Source organism: Periplaneta americana, chromosome 6 (assembly GCF_040183065.1).
Source record: "Periplaneta americana isolate PAMFEO1 chromosome 6, P.americana_PAMFEO1_priV1, whole genome shotgun sequence".
NCBI classification, from domain to species: Eukaryota; Metazoa; Arthropoda; class Insecta; order Blattodea; family Blattidae; genus Periplaneta; species Periplaneta americana.
This window is the reverse complement of record NC_091122.1, coordinates 175,870,167-175,889,568: the sequence shown is the minus strand read 5'-3', so window position 1 is coordinate 175,889,568 and position 19,402 is coordinate 175,870,167. Positions and strand designations below refer to the sequence as shown.

Below are 19,402 nucleotides of genomic sequence, written 5' to 3'. Positions count from 1 at the left end.
CTCCAGGCATGAAATAAGACAAAACGTCAATCAAAACACGTTACCACCTAACAAGTGTCACAAAAAAAGTAATTTCCATTTAGAAAAAAAAGAAAAGCGCTTTTAAATGTAATGGAACTGCGATGAACAGAAACTCAATTCCCATCCTAACACGAAAAGACGAAGAAGAAAAAATGAATAACGTAGAATCGTGAGCTCAAAGCCCATTATAACAATTGTAATCTGGTGTTAATTCGTGTACCATTGTGCTTTCAAATTGCTGACTGGCTGCATGGCTCAGTCGGGGGAGGTTACGTGTGTTGCCCGGTAACGGAAACAAATGACAGTCGGGTCAAAAGACAAATAACGTTCAACAGGACGCGGGGTGACGCACAATGCCTCCAATGACAGCCAACTCCCTGCATTCGTGATTGAGATCTCTGCGTACAATTGCGTCACTGTTGCGGCAGTAATGCTGTGCAAATGTGCCGGTCTATGACGTCGTTGAAGAACAAAACCTTGACCTATCGGGCTTCGATGCCGGATTTGTTAAAAAATAACTTTTTATCCATCGAGGATTTAAATACGTTCAGATTTCATGCAAATTTTAATTTATAATATGAGAATAACTACAATATTTCAATTCTATATTTTCTATCACCTTAGTACAAGAACATTTCTACCTCAGGACTAGTAGAGATGGCGGTTAAATTGTGCACCAATATGTGCGGGTTAAATCCCAAATCTCTCCGCAGTGCATATGAAGAGAAGGCATATGTAACTGTTGACAATGATTCGTCCGTCGGATGGGGACATTAACTCTGGCGGCCTCCTTGGTGCTATTCGACAGGAGTAGGCTACGTGCCGGCACTGGGTTTCCCCTTCTCCCTTCCTCACCATTATCATTATCATCATCCCCACCCATTCCCTACACTATACTTACACGAACATTTAACAGCCACTCAACCTAGTACACGACATAACTCTTCACAGATACACATCATGCATAACGTGGCCCGCCGAAGTGGTGTGCAATTTGAAAATGGGTCACAGTCCTCCCATCTATCTGCAGTATGCGGAACCCGAATCACGCAAAGTGGGTAGACACACACAAACATACACACACACGCACATGTATCTACCTACGGAGAAGAAATGTCAGAAGGAAGTGAAAAAGGGAGGGGAATACAAGGATGCCCTTTGTCACAAACCCTATCAATATCTACTTCGAGGAATTAGTGAAAAACCGTTTTCAGAACATGGGGGAGATGTTAGTAGGAGGAAGGGTAATAAAATGCATTATGGCGTTTTAGCAGAAAAGGAGACGATGCTAAGGTATATGCTACTGGAACTAAATGACAGCTGTGAGCAGTATGGAATGAAGATAAATGCAAACAAGACAAAGACCATGGTTTTTGGGATATAAGGTAAACGTGCGAATTCTAAATGAGGCAATAGGGCAAGTGGACAGCTTCAAATACTTCGGGGGTACTATAAGCAGTAACATGAGCTGCTGCCAGGAAGTCGAGAGGAGGATAGCAATGGTAAAGAGAGCTTTTAATAGACAAATGAGCATCTTCTGCGGATCTCTGAAAAAAGAACTAAGGAGGAAACTAGTGAAGTGCTTTGTGTGGAGTGTAGCATTGTATGGGACAGAAACATGGACATTACGACGAAGTGAAGAGAAGTGACTAGAAGCATTTGAAATGTGGATATGGAGAAGGATGAATCGTGCGAAATGGACAGACAGCATAAGAAATGAAGCTGTGTTGGAAAGAATGGGTGAAGAAAGAATGATGCTGAAACTGATCAGAAAGAGGAGAAGGAATTGGCTGGGTCACTGGCTGAAAAGAAACTTATAGATTTACATTATTAATTTGTCCTACAGAATAATATCTGGGATATTGACAATTAATATGAGGAGAAAATTTCGCTCCGGCGCCGGAGATCGAACCCGGGTCCTTGGTTTTACGTACCAAGCGCTCTGACCACTGAGCTACGCCGAATTCAATCCACAGCACCGGACCGAATCCTCCTCCTTCAATGTTTCCCTTTGAGGCCTGACTCCAGGTCAGAGCGCTTGGTACGTAGAACCAAGGACCCGGGTTCGATCCCCGGCGCCGGAGCGAATTTTTCTCCTCAGATATTAATTGTCAATATCACAGATATTATTCTGTAGGACAAATTAATAAATCGATAATATTCTCATAGCTGCAGTGCATATATTTGTACAGATTACTGTGCACGTAACTGCGGAATCCCGGCCAAACAAGTCACTCAGCTGAGTGCGCTCCTAGTATAATGGCAGTTGACATTGGACATATACGTCAACATATATGCCTAACTTGGAGTCAGGCCACAAAGGGAAACATTGAAGGAGGAGGGTTCGGTCCGGTGCTGTGGATTGAATTCGGCATAGCTCAGTGGTCAGAGCGCTTGGTACGTAGAACCAAGGACCCGGGTTCGATCCCCGGCGCCAGAGCGAATTTTTCTCCTCACATATTAATTGAAAAGAAACTGCCTACTGAAGGATGCACTGGAAGGAATGGTGAACGGAAGAAGAGTTCGTGGCAGAAAAAGATATCAGATGATAGACGACATTAAGGTATAGCTATGGATCTTATACGGAGACTAAGAGGAAGGTGGGAAAGAGAGAAAAAATGAAGAATGCTGGGTTTTCAGTTGAAAACCTGCTACTGGGCACAAGACTACAGTATGAATGAAAAATAACATTCAACAATCTTTCATTTAAGAGCTCCCATTACTCCTCTTTTTTTTTAGTAGGTTATTTTACGACGCTTTATCAACATCTAGGTTATTTAGCGTCTGATTGAGATGAAGGTGATAATGCTGGTGAAATGAGTCCGGGTCCAACACCGAAAGTTACCCAGCATTTGCTCATGTTGGGTTGAGGGAAAACCCCGGAAAAAACCTCAACCAAATAACTTGCCCCAACCGGTTTCGCGGCCAGACGCGCTTGCCGTTACTCCACAGGTGTGGACATTCTCTCTTACTGGTGTAAATGCTTCATATAAGTCTTCTTCTAGTCTGATTTCAATTTGACACTGAAGACAACTACTTAAAAAAATTGATTATATGTATTCGTCAGCATTGGCAGATAAACATATACCATCAATTTCAGAGCGATACAGAATCCTTGGACATGTAAGTTGAATTTCATCCCACCCTGTATAAATGAGAAGATAAGAAATGTCATTACTCTACGTCAGAAGTTACTGTGTTCCTTTCATTAACACTTTACATTACTTCTTGTGTTTGCACAGCGCTCCTGCTACTGTTTGTATTAGGAATCGATTCATATCTAACATCTAGTTTCTTAACGACAGTCATTTCGCCTCCTGAGACTGCGAAATAAACATAGGCCTATCTCGATTAGTAATAAAACAGAAACAGTTAATTTAACACAGTTTTATTGTAAAGTATGAGGCTGGGTCAAAAAGTAACCTTAATGTATAAATATACAAATCAGATTCACATAGTAGATCGTAGTACTGCAGTCTAGTATATACAGTCACGAAGCTCAAAATGCATCCATAGATACATAAATAAATTTATGCTCAACCGTGCCGAAATGTAGTAATTATACACCTGGTAGCAGACCTTTAATGTATGTCATTAAAGTACACCTACTCATTAAAGGTCAGGTCTTTCAGCCAATGACGACTTAGGTTACAACTGTTCAGCCAATGACAGGTCAGCTTTCTACCGTTATAAAACCGCAAGTATCGATTATTCTCGGATATGCAATCGAAAGAGAATTAGCGAAAAGTCACGGAGGCTGGAAATCCAATACTGTCGCAGAAGGTTATGTTCTGTTACTATAATAATTAGCGTTAATTGTAAATAATATTCAAATAAATTCAATTTGTCATCTCGTTTTTCAATGTCTAATTTAATTTTATGTTATCTCTGAAGGTTCTTATGGCCTAGCAAGGTCAATGTGAACATCTGTTCCTCGGAAAAAAATCAATACTTTCGCGTCTGCGCACATCTCACAACATACGGGACATTGGCCAAGGTCAGATACAAAGAAAATTAATAATATCAAGTTAGAAATATGGTCGAGCATAAAAAGTCGTATGAAACTCACCTATAATGGTAATTAAGCTCGTGTGAAAATTATGAAACTCGCTTGCGCTCGTTTTATAAACAAACATACTCGCGTCTTAATTACTGTCATTATAGGCTCGTTGCATAATGTACTATTATGCTCGACCATGCCGAAATGTAGTAATTATACACCTGGTAGCAGCCCTTTAATGGACTTCATTAAAGTACACTTATTCATTAAAGTTCAGGTGTTGCATCAATCAGAAAATACCATTGTAGCAATATGAAAGCGCATGTATCGATTATTCTCGGATATGCAATCTAAAGACAACTAGCGCAAGATTAGACAATATTAAACTCAGTCGAAGAAAAGAACACAAATTAACATCAATTCGCCGTCATCTTCCAGCCTTTCACAAAGCACACTCCCGCAAATTCATTTCACCAATTGCCGGAAAAAAATCAATATGGTCGAGCATAAAAAGTAGTATGAAACTTGCCTATAATGGTAATTAAGACGCTCGTATGAAAATTATGAAACGAGCTTGCGCTCGTTTCATAAACAAACATACTCGCGTCTTAATTACTACCATTATAGGCTCGTTGCATAATGTACTATTAAGTTTAAGTGTAGTAGACTTCCTCTGAAGAACTCAACGTTGGACTTGTTCGCTATTTTAGAGTGGCAAGGTGTTGTTCTCAGAAGTCGTCAGAGCGAGAACCAAGTCTGCGTCTTCCTGGCCATATCTGTGACCATCTTACGCAAATGTCGCCGCAATTAACACAGCAGTTACGTACGTGTGCGCGTAAGGGTGCAAGACAGAGTCAAGTGCTGTCATATCCGGGATATGAACCTAGACTTCCGGTGTGGTATACTAACCATGCCACTATAATGCCTGAACGAACAAATGAATGAATGAATAAATAAATATATAAATAAATAAAGAAAAAGTAATTAAATAAGTAAATAAATAAGTAAAGAAGCAAGTAAATAACCAAGTAAATTAGGAAGTAAATAAATTTTTATCGGGTTATTTTACGACGCTGTATCAACATCTAGGTTATTTAGCGTCTGAATGAAATGAAGGTGATAATGCCGGTGAAATGAGTCCGGGGTCCAGCACCGAAAGTTACCCAGCATTTGCTCGTATTGGGTTGAGGGAAAATCCCGGAAAAAACCTCAACTTGCCCCGACTGGGATTCGAACCCGGGCCACCTGGTTTCGCGGCCAGACGCGCTGACCGTTACTCCACAGGTGTGGACGGAAGTAAATAAGCAAGTAATTAAGAACATAATAAGTATAAACAAGTAAATAAATAATGAAATATGTAAGTAAATAAATAAATGCGTAAATAATTAAGTACAAATACGGAAATAAAATTTGAAGCTCTCTTATTATGTCTCTTACAATACACTGCGTATATGCAGTAAACAAGAGCCCCTGCATATATGCTACTTGTGGACAGTCGTGTGAAATTGTTGCCTACATACAGGTGGACTCCCATCAAGATTCGCTCCAAATTTTAATACCCTATCTGTACATAAATAAGTAAATATGTGGGCAGGTAAATAAGTAAACAAGTAAATAAATAAGAAATAAGTAAATAATAAATTAATTAATTAATAAGTACATAAATAAATAAATAAGCAAGTAAATAAGTGAATTATTAAATGAGCAAATAAATACGCAAATAAGTGAGTAAATAAATAAATAAGTAAATAAGCGAATAAATAAGTAAATGAGTAAAACAATTAGTAAATAAGTATGTGAGTAAAGAAATATGTAAATTAGTAAATAAATAAATAAATAAATACATAAATAAATAAATAAATAAATAAATAAATAAATAAATAAATAAATAAATAAATAAATAAGTGGATATGTAAGAAAATAAGTAGATAAGTAAATAAGTGAAAATAAACAGGTAAATAAGAGAAGTAAATAAATACGTAAATTAATAAGTGAATATTTAACTAAGTAAATAAATAAGTAGGTAAGCAAGCAAATAAGTAAATAAATAAGTGAAAAAGTAAGTAGATAAGTAAGTAAATAAGGAAATAAGTAAATAATTGAGTAAATAAACAAGTAAATAAGTATGTGAGTAAATAAATAAGTAGATGGGTAAGTAAATAAGTAAATAAATAAGTGGATAAGTAGGTAAGTAAATAAAGAGTAAATAAATAGGTAAATAATTAAATAAAGAAATAAATAATTGCATAAGTTAATAAGTAAATAAATGAGTAATTAAGTAAATAAGTGAGAATATATATAAGTAAATAGGCATAAACCAATAAATAAATTACAAACATGCATATATAAATGAGGCGCAAATTAATAAGTGAATATTTAAGTAAGTAAATAAATAAGTAGATAAGCAAGGAAATAAGTAAATAAATAAGTGAACAAGTAGATAAGTAAATAAGAAAATAAATAAGTAAATAAGGATGTGAATAAAGAAGTAGATGGATAAATAAATAAATAAATAAATAAATAAATAAATAAATAAATAAATGAAAAAGTAAGTAGACAAGTAAATAAGGAAATAAGTAAATAATTGAGTAAATAAACAAGTAAATAAGTATGTGAGTAAATAAATAAGTAGATGAGTAAGTAAATAAGTAAATAAATAAATAAGTGGATAAATAGGTAAGTAAATAAAGAGTAAATAAATAGGTAAATAATTAAATAAAGAAATAAATAATTGCGTAAGTTAATAAGTAAATAAATAAGTGAGTAATTAAGTAAATAAGTGAGAATATATATAAGTAAATAGGCATAAACCAATAAATATATTACAAACATGCATATATAAATGAGGCGCAAATTAATAAGTGTATATTTAAATAAGTAAATAAATAAGTAGATAAGCAAGGAAATAAGTAAATAAATAAGTGAACAAGTAGATAAGTAAATAAGAAAATAAATAAGTAAATAAGGATGTGAATAAAGAAGTAGATGGATAAATAAATAAATAAATAAATAAATAAATAAATAAATAAATAAATAAATAAATAAATAAATGTGGATACGTAGGTAAGTGAGTGAGTAAAGAAATAGGTAAATAATTACATAAAGAAGTACATAATTGCGTAAATTAATAAGTAAATAAATGAGTGAGTAATTAAGTAAGTAAATAAGTGAGAATGTATATAAGTAAATAGGCACAAGCAAATAAATAAATTACAAACATCCATATATAAATGAGTGAAAAAGCGAATAAGTGAGTGAATGAATGAATGAATGAATGAATGAATGAATGAATGAATGAATGAATGAATAAGCCAATGTGTTCCGTGAAGGGTGAAAGCCTCCTATAAAGCACGGCCCTGGAATCTTACTCGGTAGGGCACTCCGAGTAAGTGTGTATAAATCTAATAAGTAAATATTCTTTAGTGGCATATATACTTACTTACTTACTGGCTTTTAAGGAACCCGGAGGTTCATTGCCGCCCTCACATAAGCCCGCCATTGGTCCCTATCCTGAGCAAGATTAATCCAGTCTCTACCATCATATCCCACCTCCCTCAAATCCATTTTATTATTATCCTCCCATCTATGTCTCGGCCTTCCCAAAGGTATTTTTCCCTCCGGCCTCCCAACTAACACTCTATATGCATTTCTGGATTCGCCCATATGTGCTACATGCCCTGCCCATTTCAAACGTCTGGATTTAATGTTCCTAATTATGTCAGGTGAAGAATACAATGCGTGCAGTTCTGTGTTGTGTAACTTTCTCCATTCTCCTGTAACTTCATCCCTCTTAGCCCCAAATATTTTCCTAAGCACCTTATTCTCAAATACCCTTAACCTATGTTCCTCTCTCAAAGTGAGAGTCCAAGTTTCACAAACCCCTCCTGTTCTACCCATAGACTTGTAACATTCCAAGTACCAAATCTCAAAACCTTATTCCTTTGCTGTGGTCTTGCCAGAGAATGTCCCATTCCGAGGCTTATTTGAAGCATACATATATATAAACATGTAGATGTACGCATACAAAACACAAAACACAGAAGTAAGTAAATTATAAAGTCAAACATAAATAAATGAATGAATAACTATGTGTAGCTCTGATGTACAGTAACTTCGTAAACAATTCGCTAGTCTTGGTGTGTTTGCGTGTTGTGGGTGGCGGGGTGAGGGCATGCAGGGGGAGCGCGTTTCCCCCCAATCGTTTAAATTCGTCACGGCGAGACTTGCATCGCAGCTACTGCGAAAAATTCGTGACGTGGGTCAAATGTTTTTGCGACGGACAGTAGCGCCGAGTCACGCTCCGTGGTCACGGAGACCGTAACACGAGCCAACGAACTTTTTCCGACGCGATGAGCAAAAATGTCAGCAGAAACCACCACTATCGACATTTATTCGAATCGCCGTGTCAGGTCTTACTACACGTCCAACCCATCCATATCACACCGACTCGAGCAGTTTACGCCAAGGTAAGTAACTGACGAGAGAGGCTATTTCACCCTGCTGGTATTTCGGTCTTGTACCAACATAATAAAATCAATCCAACTGAACTCGCGTCTCTCTGTTTTAGCGGCAACACTTCTAGCTACGATCCCCGCGGTCCTGGCTTCGATCTAAAAGCAGATTTAGCTCCTCTAAATGGTGAATGTACCTTTTCTCGTTCTTGTACTCTGTTTCCAGCTGGACAATGTTCCACGCTGATCTTGTAATAAGAGAGTCCAACCACGTATCTACGTGTATTTAGTGTAGGTTCATAATTTCACAAAAATTGGTACGAAATGGGTCAATGCATTCGATTGTTTTTTGTTATGAAGGTGACGGTAGAAATGTTCGCAAAGAAGAGGGGAAAAAATATGAAAATGACAGATATGACAAAGAAGATGAAAGATAAGGAGATGACGATAACGAAGATAATGTACGGGAAGAAAACGAAGAATATCAAGAACAGGGAGATAACGAAGAAGATGGAAGATAGGGAGATAACGAAGGATATGAAGGAGCTCAGAGGGAGATAACGAAGAAGTTGAAGAACTGGAACATAACGAAGAATATGAAGAACTGGAAGATAACGAAGATGAAGAACTGGAAGATAATGAAGATGAAGAACTGGAAGATAACGAAGATGAAGAACTGGAAGATAACGAAGATGAAGAACTGGAAGATAACAAAAACGTTGAAGAAACGGCAGATAACGAAAACGTTGAAGAACTGGAAGATAACGAAGATGAAGAACTGGAAGATAACGAAGATGAAGAACTGGAAGATAACGAAGATGAAGAACTGGAAGATAACAAAAACGTTGAAAAAATGGCAGATAACGAAAACGTTGAAGAACTAGAAGATAACGAAGAAGTTGAAGAACTGGAAGATAACGAAGAAGTTGAAGAACTGGAAGATAACGAAGAAGTTGAAGAACTCAAAGATAACGAAGTTGAAGAACTAGAAGATAACGAAGTTGAAGAACTAGAAGATAACGAAGTTGAAGAACTGGAAGATAACGAAGTTGAAGAACTAGAAGATAACGAAGTTGAAGAACTGGAAGATAACGAAGATGAAGAACTGGAAGATAACAAAAACGTTGAAGAAACGGCAGATAACGAAGAAGTTGAACTGGAAGATAACGAAGAAGTTGAAGAACTGGAACATAACGAATATGAAGAACTGGAACATAACGAATATGAAGAACTGGAACATAACGAAGATGAAGAACTGGAAGATAACGAAGATGAAAAACTGGAAGATAACGAAAACGTTGAAGAAGTGGCAGATAACGAAAACGTTGAAGAACTAGAAGATAACGAAAACGTTGAAGAACTAGAAGATAACGAAGAAGTTGAAGAACTGGAAGATAACGAAGAAGTTGAAGAACTGGAAGATAACGAAGAAGTTGAACTCAAAAATAACGAAGTTGAAGAACTGGAAGATAACGAAGAAGTTGAAGAACTCAAAGATAACGAAGTAGAAGAACTGGAAGATAACGAAGAAGTTGAAGAACTGGAAGATAACGAAGAAGTTGAAGAACTGGAACATAACGAAGAAGTTGAAGAACTGGAACATAACGAAGAAGTTGAAGAACTGGAACATAACGAATATGAAGAACTGGAACACAACGAAGATGAAGAACTGGAAGATAACGAAAACGTTGAAGAAATGGCAGATAACGAAAACGTTGAACTAGAAGATAACGAAAACGTTGAAGAACTAGAAGATAACGAAGAAGTTGAAGAGCTCAAAGATAACGAAGTTGAAGAACTGGAAGATAACGAAGAAGTTAAAGAACTGGAAGATAACGAAGAAGTTGAAGAACTGGAAGATAACGAAGAAGTTGAAGAACTGGAAGATAGCGAAAAAGATTAACAATGAGATAACGAAGAAGTTGAAGAACTGGAAGATAACGAAGAAGATGGACAAGGAAATAACGAAGATGAAGAGAGAGTAGGGAGATATCGAAGATGAAGGACGGGTAGATAACGAAAATATGTAGATAACGAGGAAGATGAAGGATAGAGAGATAACGAAAAAGATGGACAAAGAAAAGAAATAGATCAAGAACAGGGAGATAACGAAAATGGACAGGAAGATAACGAAGAAAATAAAGCACAGGGAAATAAGGAAGAAGAGGTAGAAGACATAAGAAAGAAAAATATTTAAGTGAAAAATAGAGATGAAGAATGGACAACAGTGAAGACAGAGATGTAGGTGAAAAAACAGGCATGATCAATATTCTAATGAACAATGGAAAGGATACTATGAAGAAGAGGAGCAAGAGAAAAGGTGTTAAAACGTTGATAGCAAAGAAGATGACAAATTGGAAGAATATATATTGTCAGAAGAGACCAACTAAGCGAATACTGTGTCTGTAGCAGTATTTACCACCTACAACAAAATAACCTGATTGTTATTCACTGTTGTCACTCCGTCATAAATTGTTACAACAAGCACCTTAACTTGAAGTCATTTGTTTTCAAAGAAAAGCGGATTTGAAACCATAAGAAATGTAATTAATATACACGTAATTGAATATGTAACCAATTTCATCTCGTGTACAGGAACAGCAATAAAGACAGTAATATCAGGGCATAAAGCTGTACTAATTCAAGACATAATGTGACGTAATAAGACGACCTCTTCTGCTGGAGGTTCAAAAGCAAGACTTTAATTAAATTCTGAGCACAGAGATGGCAGTGCGGATGCTGAAACAAAAACAATATAATGTCGTCTCGTTGAGATACGCTTTCTAATCCGGTATCGCTTACTGGCACAGAAATGTAATGAGAGACTTGATATTAATTCCACAACAAGAGAAATAGAACGCACAAAGAATTTCAGACCACGTCTTTCGGTACGGATTTAGGGAAGAACAAGGTGGAGGTAATGGGTGGGCAATATCGCCTGCAGCAAAGATTCTGCAGGGAATGCTAAGTAAAATTTAATTATTTTGACGTGTCACTAAATATTCTTGTGTTTACGTAGGACAGACTTCTACACCACGTACATAACATAATGGAACCACATAATGCAAAAAATATACAGGGTGATTCTCGAGGATTTACCTTCACTTAAGGAGCTTATTTCCGAAGACATTCTGAGCAAAAAATGTCATAAACATTTGTCCTAATCTTCATATTTTCAGAATTACACTGATTTGAAGTTGTTTGTAAAATACCTGTAGTTTTCTTCTTTCACTGTGGCTGTTCCTCGGCTTTGGAATTCCCTACAGAGTAATGTCAGGGACTGTCAGACATCAAACCAATTTAAGAATAGGCTAACGAAATATTTTTCTAACAATTCTTGTTAACAGGTTTCTCAATATTTAATGGTTATATATGTCACAGATAAATATCTAAATTATCTTATTATTATTATTATTATTATTATTATTATTATTATTATTATTATTATTATTAAACTATTCTTACCAATGATCATTATTGCCACACTAACATTACTTATCCAACTTTCATTATTTACTTTCATGTTGTTTTATGGTCTAGATATTAATATAATAACTATGTAAGCATTAGAATTAGAGTCTGGCTGGTGGGAAGAGAAGGCCTACTGGCCTTAGCTCTGCCAGATTAAATAAATAAATAATAATAATAATAATAATAATAATAATAATTATTATTATTATTATTATTATTATTATTATTATTATTATTATTATTATTATTGTTATTATTATTATTAGTCTGTATAGCTTCACTGACGAATTGTTTATGATTATAAATTGAATTAATCTACTTGATATTAATTGTACAAATTTGTATAACTTAATGAAAGTATGCTTGTAAGTTGAATTAATCTGCTTACTTTGTATTGTATATGTTTGTATAGTTTTGGCCGATGAATTGTATATGCTTTAAATTGAATAGTAATCTGTATAGCTCTATTGAAAGTTGTCTGTGTTTGTAATTTGAAGTAGTTTGCATGATATGCATTATCAATTTCTGTATATCTTAACTGATTGAATTGTTTATGCCTTAAATTTAATTAACTTGTTTTGTATTATACATATAGCTCAACTGATGAATGATCGTTTGCGTTTGTAAATTTAATAATCTGATTGGCTATGCATTGTATATTTTTAGTAGAGCCATCGATGTAGCTCAGTCGGCAGACTCGCTGGGCTGCTGATCCGGAGCTGCGTTCGAGCTTAGGTTGGATCCCCCTTTGGTCTCATTGAATGGTTTCTTCCGAGGGTTTCCCCAGCCGTAGGACTGAAGCCGGATGGTCTATGGCGAGTCATCGGCATCACTTCATTTCACCCACTTTGGTCTGATTACTTGGTTGGGTTTTTTCGAGGTTTTCCCCAACCAAAAGGCAAATGTCGGGTAATCTTTTGGCGAATCCTCGGACCTCACCTCATCATTGTAGAAAATTACTAAATTATAAAACTGTAAAAATTGTAAAATATTGTAAAAATTTGTAAAAATTGTAATTGTAATATTTTAAAATTTTGACTTGTTCCACATCTTAAAACTTCATTGCTCATGTAAGATCTATGGAATATAATAAATGAATGAATCCTCGAACTATCGCCAAATACCATCTCGCTAGCACCAATTCCATCGATACTAAATAACCTTGTAGTTGATACAGAATCGTTAAATAACCAATTACAAATAACGACATACATAAATTAGGGTAAAATTACGTGAAACTAATCTGCAAAGAATCGAACCCATTATCCGCTGGTGTTGAAGCTGAAAACGCTTTCACATTAGCAACTGCGGATAATGAAACGTTCTTTATTAAGGTAATACAGTATTTATGTCACGTAAATTAAGTATACGTGTTAACATTTCGTGCTGGAATCGAGATATGTTTATTTCGCAATCACAGGAGGCGAAATGACCTGGCATTAAGCAACTAGAAGTTAGATAGCAATCGATTCCCAATACAAACAGTAGTCTAAGTGCTCTGCAAACACATGAAAGTATAAAGTGTCAATGAAAGGAACACAGTAGCGTCTGATGTAGAACAGGCTCGGATTGAGAAACATTAGTTCATGTTGTCTTTATTCCTACAGGGTGGGCTAAAAGATGTGTGACAGTGGCACAATGTCCAGCATACTCTGTGGAGAGGTGCACTCATTACGAGTGACTAAGTGGCCGGGATCCGACAGAATGAATGCCATCTTAAATCACTAAGTGATTATTTACGCATATCATATTTGACATAGTGCATGAGGGTTGGTCACTAAAGGGAAACAATGAGGTGGAACTTAAACTGAGAGGATTCAATCCGGGATCGGAACTGGAATCCAGTTTGGCTTAGTGGATAAAGCGACAGCACGTAGAGCTGAAAACAGGGTTCAAGTCCCGGTGTCGGAGAGAATTTTTCTACACTCCACCCCTCCTTCATCACTTGAAAAATTGAGTTTACGGGAAATTTAGAAACATTACACTGTCCACTTTTGAAACTAGGACTGACTTTTGTCCGTTTTTTAAACAGACAGATATGGTCGTGTCCATTTTTGAAAAACAAACCCAGAATCAGGATAAAGAGAAAATCCTATTCTAAAACTATTTCAGGATTGAAAAGAAAAATCTGAAAGGGGGCGTGGTATTTAAATTAGAGTGCACATATATCACACCAGTACTTAAAAACTCTCTTAGAGGCTTCAAATATTTTTTGCAATAAATAATACATCAAATTAATTTCAGAGAGATGAAGATTTATTTAGGCCTAAAAACAAAAATAAAAATGATGTCTTTTTGACCATTTTAAATTTTTTGATTACCTTGATTAACAATGAATACTGGTCCAAACCTGTAGAGTAACGGTTAGCGCGTCTGGCCGAGAAATAAGGTAGCCCGGGTTCGATTCCCGGTCGGGACGAGTTGCCTGGTTGAGGTTTTTCCCAGGGTTTTCCATCAATCCAATATGAGCAAATGCTGGGTAACTATCGGTGTTGGACCCCGGACTCATTTCACCGGCATTATCACCTTCATCTCATTCAGACGCTAAATAACCTAAGCTGTTGATAAAGCGTCGTAAAATAACCTACTAAAAAAAACAATGAATAATGTATACTCATGTCTCTCGCCGTGGCCTAAGGCATCCTGCCTAGAACTCGCGTTACGGAATGCGCGCTGGTTCGAGTCCTCATAGGGGAAGAAACTTTCTCATGAAATTTCGGCCAGTATATGGGACCGGTGCCCACCCAGCATCGTGATGCACTTTGTGAGCTACGATAGTTAGCGAAAATCCGGTTGCGTATGCCAACTATAACGGTTGGGGGATCGTCGTGCAAACCATACGGTACATCCATTCTGGTTGGATGATCGTCCACCTCTACTTCGGCCTGTGGAGGTGAGGCCAGCAGCCCTTCATGGGCTGTAGCGTCATGGATTTTTACTGTCCACCAGCCGTGGCGAGAACGTGACTCGCGAGACAATGTGGCTCGCAGTGATAGCTGTGCATTTCGCTTGCTTCTAATCTCCGCCAACCCCCACCCTCCCACTCACTGGAGTCAAACTCCGTTCCATTTGTATTTGTCTCTGACCTGCGAGTGGCGTATGTCTCTCTCAAAACCATGTACGAAAGTTCCAAGTAGTATGGGAGGACGCATTTTTTTGCTGTCAATATGATGAGAATATTAAATGTATGATTTGTTCACAAGTATTACGAGGAAAACAGTTGTATAATATAAAACGGCATTATACTACATGTTACTGATGAAACATTAAAAGGTTAAGTATTGTCATCATCATCATCATCATCATCATCATCATCATCTCTGTACGTCGACCCTTTTTCAGCAAATGTACGAATAATGCGGCTAGATCTTCAATTTGAACTCGCTGATTTACTATGTGATGTCAAATGAAAGCTAGACGTTAAGGACTTGCCAAATGTTGAACTTTCAAATCTTTGCCAAAAAAGAAATATCCGAAGCTTCGTTCTTTCGCTTGCTCTGTTGAAGCCATGTTCGCTACAACTTACGTTTGTGAAAAATTATTTTCAACAATTAAAATAGTAAAAACCAAATTTAGATCACGACTGACAGACAAATACCTTCGTGATCAACTACGACTGGCAGTAAGCGACATAATTCCTGATTTTGAAACTTTATCGCAGAGACATTCTGAAGACAGTTAATTTTAGGTTGTGATATTGTTCATTTATTGTTCATTTCTTTCTTCGTTACACGTACTAAACATTAGTTTGTAGCCTTGTACTGTATAAAATATATATATATATATATATATATATATATATATATATATATATATATAATTTGAACTGGTAATGGAAATTACGGGAAAACGGCTGAACGGATTTTAATAAATGGCCTCTCATTTTGAAGCTTGGAACCCAAAGTTTTTCGGAAAAGTAGTAGTTTTCAGTGAAATGTCAATTTTCCTACATAATTTTATGGAATCACGACCGACTTGATTGAATTTCAGAACAAAACACACACTACAATAAACAATAGGCTATTACACGAAGGCCATGACCTGCAGGATTGCCGACATATTTAGAGCTCAATTCAATTTGTTATTAAAAACTGATTCTGCAGTGTATAATAATTTTCTGAGTACAGCTGTGTATTGGATATTCAAATCTACGAAACTTGAGGTGGTTTGATGACATTATTATCATTAGAAATTAAATATTATTATAGTTAATATCATGATGCATCTATTTTTTAATTAATTGTACATAATACTGATGCTATATTGATGACATGAAAGTGAAACGTTTTGAGGTTATGTAAGTAAATGTAGAGATTATCCTAATTTAGATCTTCATTTCTATAATTTACTGAGTGGCTGCTATATAAACTACAAAACTTAAGTAAGATAATAATATTGTTATTAAAAATCAAATATTTTTTACTTATTAGCCCAGTGGGGTTGGGTCTTTTTCATATACTTAATGGCGGTGTAGTGTAGATATTGATATGTGTCATTGTCTCCAGTATTGGCTCGACAGAGCGCAAAAATTACAGTTCCTAAGGAAAGATAAAAAGGTATTACTTACTGATAAAATAAGAGGCCTAGAAAATTTTGTAGTCTCCAGATCATTTCAGCAAAATCTCTTAGTAGGAGAAAATAATTTTACGCTCTACATTTCAAGTTCTACATGCAGCAGCTATACGAAAATGCTATTGTTCGAAAGCTTATCAAACCTGACATTTTTTAACTTTTGCCTACAATCCACAAGGACCTGAAATAGCTACTGCTATCGTCCTAACATTGATACTTGCGTTTTCACGTTGAAACTAAAAATCTGAAGTTGGATAGGTTCAAGAAAATGTATTTGTCCTAAAAAAATCCATTCAGAGGGAGTATGTTTCATTATTATGGAAGCAAATAACTATCAAAAAGACAAGTATTCTTCATTGAAAATAAATCTGAAAGAAATTTATTTGAACGTGCAACGAACTTAGTTTGCAGCAGCATTTGCTGCACAAGCCACTAGTTATATTTAATTGCTTGACGTAAGGAAAATGAAAATCCGTTTAATAAGTCAGACAGTTGCTTCACTTCCCCTTCGGGTGTCCGCCTCCCTCCATAGGTGCTATTCACGTTGCAGGTTACACAGTGGCTCGGCGCACGATTACATTTTCGGCACCGCTGCTGTACACACATACATTTAATGTAAGTTGTCGAATCGTTATGGGACCACCCTGCATGTACAATGTAAAGAGTAAGTAATCAACGCTTAGAGAATATCTTAGGCGTTGCGTTATTGTTCTCCCCTATCATCAACACGAAATAATGACAGTGGCCAGTACAGTGAGAACATTTTGTTTTGTTTCCTTTGACGTACAGGTGTCAATTATAATTTAAATACCATTTGACGAGCATTGGCATTTAAATTGTTAAAAAGTAGATGTATATTTAAAAGTTCTTAACCCCGGCACAGATGAATGGTACAAATTCCCCACGAGTGACGTCACAGTCGCACGCTAATTGGACCACGTAGCACGGTGCACCGCGTGTCTTGTATCGATCCGGGGACTCGAGACACGCGAGCTATTTCGGTTAAAGTATCGATTGTAGGCTCGGCCGCTGCTGGTCTTCAGGGACAAGCAAGGGTCGCCTTTGTGATGAATTAGAAAGAGTACGGGATGAGCAGGCCTGTTTACCGTATGCCTCGTGCGTAATAACACGTATCGGAAAACACGGGCCACGCTCGTACAAGCTTCCGCACTCAACGCTCGCCTTGTGATCGATAAACTACGTCCTAGCTCTCCAAGGTCCTTCCTTACTTGTACACACGTAATTAACAACACGTGCATGAATGTATTTGCAGAAATAGTAAATAACTCAGGCAGCCAACATAAAATGCGTAGTAGGTACGTAATGGTGATATCAAATACAAGGTCATCATTTTATTTTTACTTCAATTTTTATTGTACCTGAGTTTTTTAATGTACTTCACTCCCACCCCTTCTACTACTGAAGTTCAACCGTCCTCCACACAGATCCAAGACCGCATATACAGTCATAGTAGCCTTACGGTCATAGTACCAGTAAACAGTACGTTCCAAAAATATGTTCGCGTTTTCCAGTGGCGAAAGAGCATCATTTTCGCACAGGTACTGTCGTCGATTTGGACGTCTACGTAATATTATACAACTGTTTAAAATAACTGAAATAAAAGGGCCTCGTTAAGTAATTAACTGTCACGTGATTTCCTCCCTTTCTACGACATAACCACTTGGACGGACAGTAGACAGCATATCTGAGTAATTTTGTCTTTTCGGATCGGGCAGAAGTGAAGATTGAATTTACAGTACGTAAGGTACTCTTTTATAGAGTAGGTACAGAATTATTTCAACATGAGTTACTAGTACGAAGGACGAAACTGGTAATTGGAATTAGGTACAGTAGTCTATAGTGCGATGATATGCACATTACAACTGAAGCCTGTATCGAAATGAACGGCCACCATTTTCAAAAATGTGTTTAAATATCCATATTATAATTATTTTTCAATTTAACTTCATTCTCTATATTGTACGCTAATGTGCTGTAGACAGTATAATATACACTGCATAATGAATACGTCCACATGGACAGCTCAGTTCGTGAGTAAAAACACTCATTGCTAATACTGTACTGTATTTTGATTAAACAGAAACCTAATGAAAATTATCAAACTCAAAAGCGCAATATTTCCTAGTTTACGTAAATGGATGAACTACTTTTCTTCCCTCCTATACCTAGTAAAGTGATTTGTTTGTATATTACCCCAGTATCATCGAACTCCAGTCGTGGAAGGAGGTAGTAAACGGCGTTGATCCAGAGGTATAGCCAGGTTAATATTAAAAATGTTAGTAAAAATAAAATGATGTCCCTGTATTTGCAGAAATAGTAAATAACTCAGGCAGCCAACAAAATGCGTAGTACATACGTAATGGTGATGGTGGTATAATAAAATACTATTATAGCAGCAAATTCTCGTATATCTGTTAATTTTATCTTTAAAATGGGCCTAAGGATTTTGATAAAATGTGGTGTCTACCGTTTTTTTACTTGGTTATTTAACGACGCTGTATTAACTTCGAGGTTATTTAGTGTCAGTGGAATTGATGATGGCGAGATAAGACCGAGGATTCGTCCTATATTACCAGACATTCACCTTACGGTTGGGAAAATCCTTGAAAAAAAACCAGGTAGAGAAAAGGGACATGACATAGTTGCGCCCCGATGAAATAGGTAGAGAAAAGACATTACGGGAACTCGAGCCTCGGGCAAGACATGGTTGCGCCCCACGGTCCGTTAAGATGCAGCAGATAAAAAAGGATCCCTGTTTTGTGGGCATAGTTGCGCCCCGTTCCCATCAGGTAGAGAAAAGGGACATGGCATAGTTGCGCCCCGATGAAATGGGTAGAGAAAAAGACATTACGGGAACTCGAGCCTC

The 19,402-nt window shown here is 36.5% G+C and overlaps 1 protein-coding gene across 1 annotated transcript in view; it reads right to left on the bottom strand.

The window, feature by feature from the left end:
- Positions 1-19,402, bottom strand: part of LOC138702063 (calcium-activated chloride channel regulator 1-like) — a 300,024-nt gene that overhangs the window by 216,315 nt on the left and 64,307 nt on the right. The window lies entirely within an intron of this gene.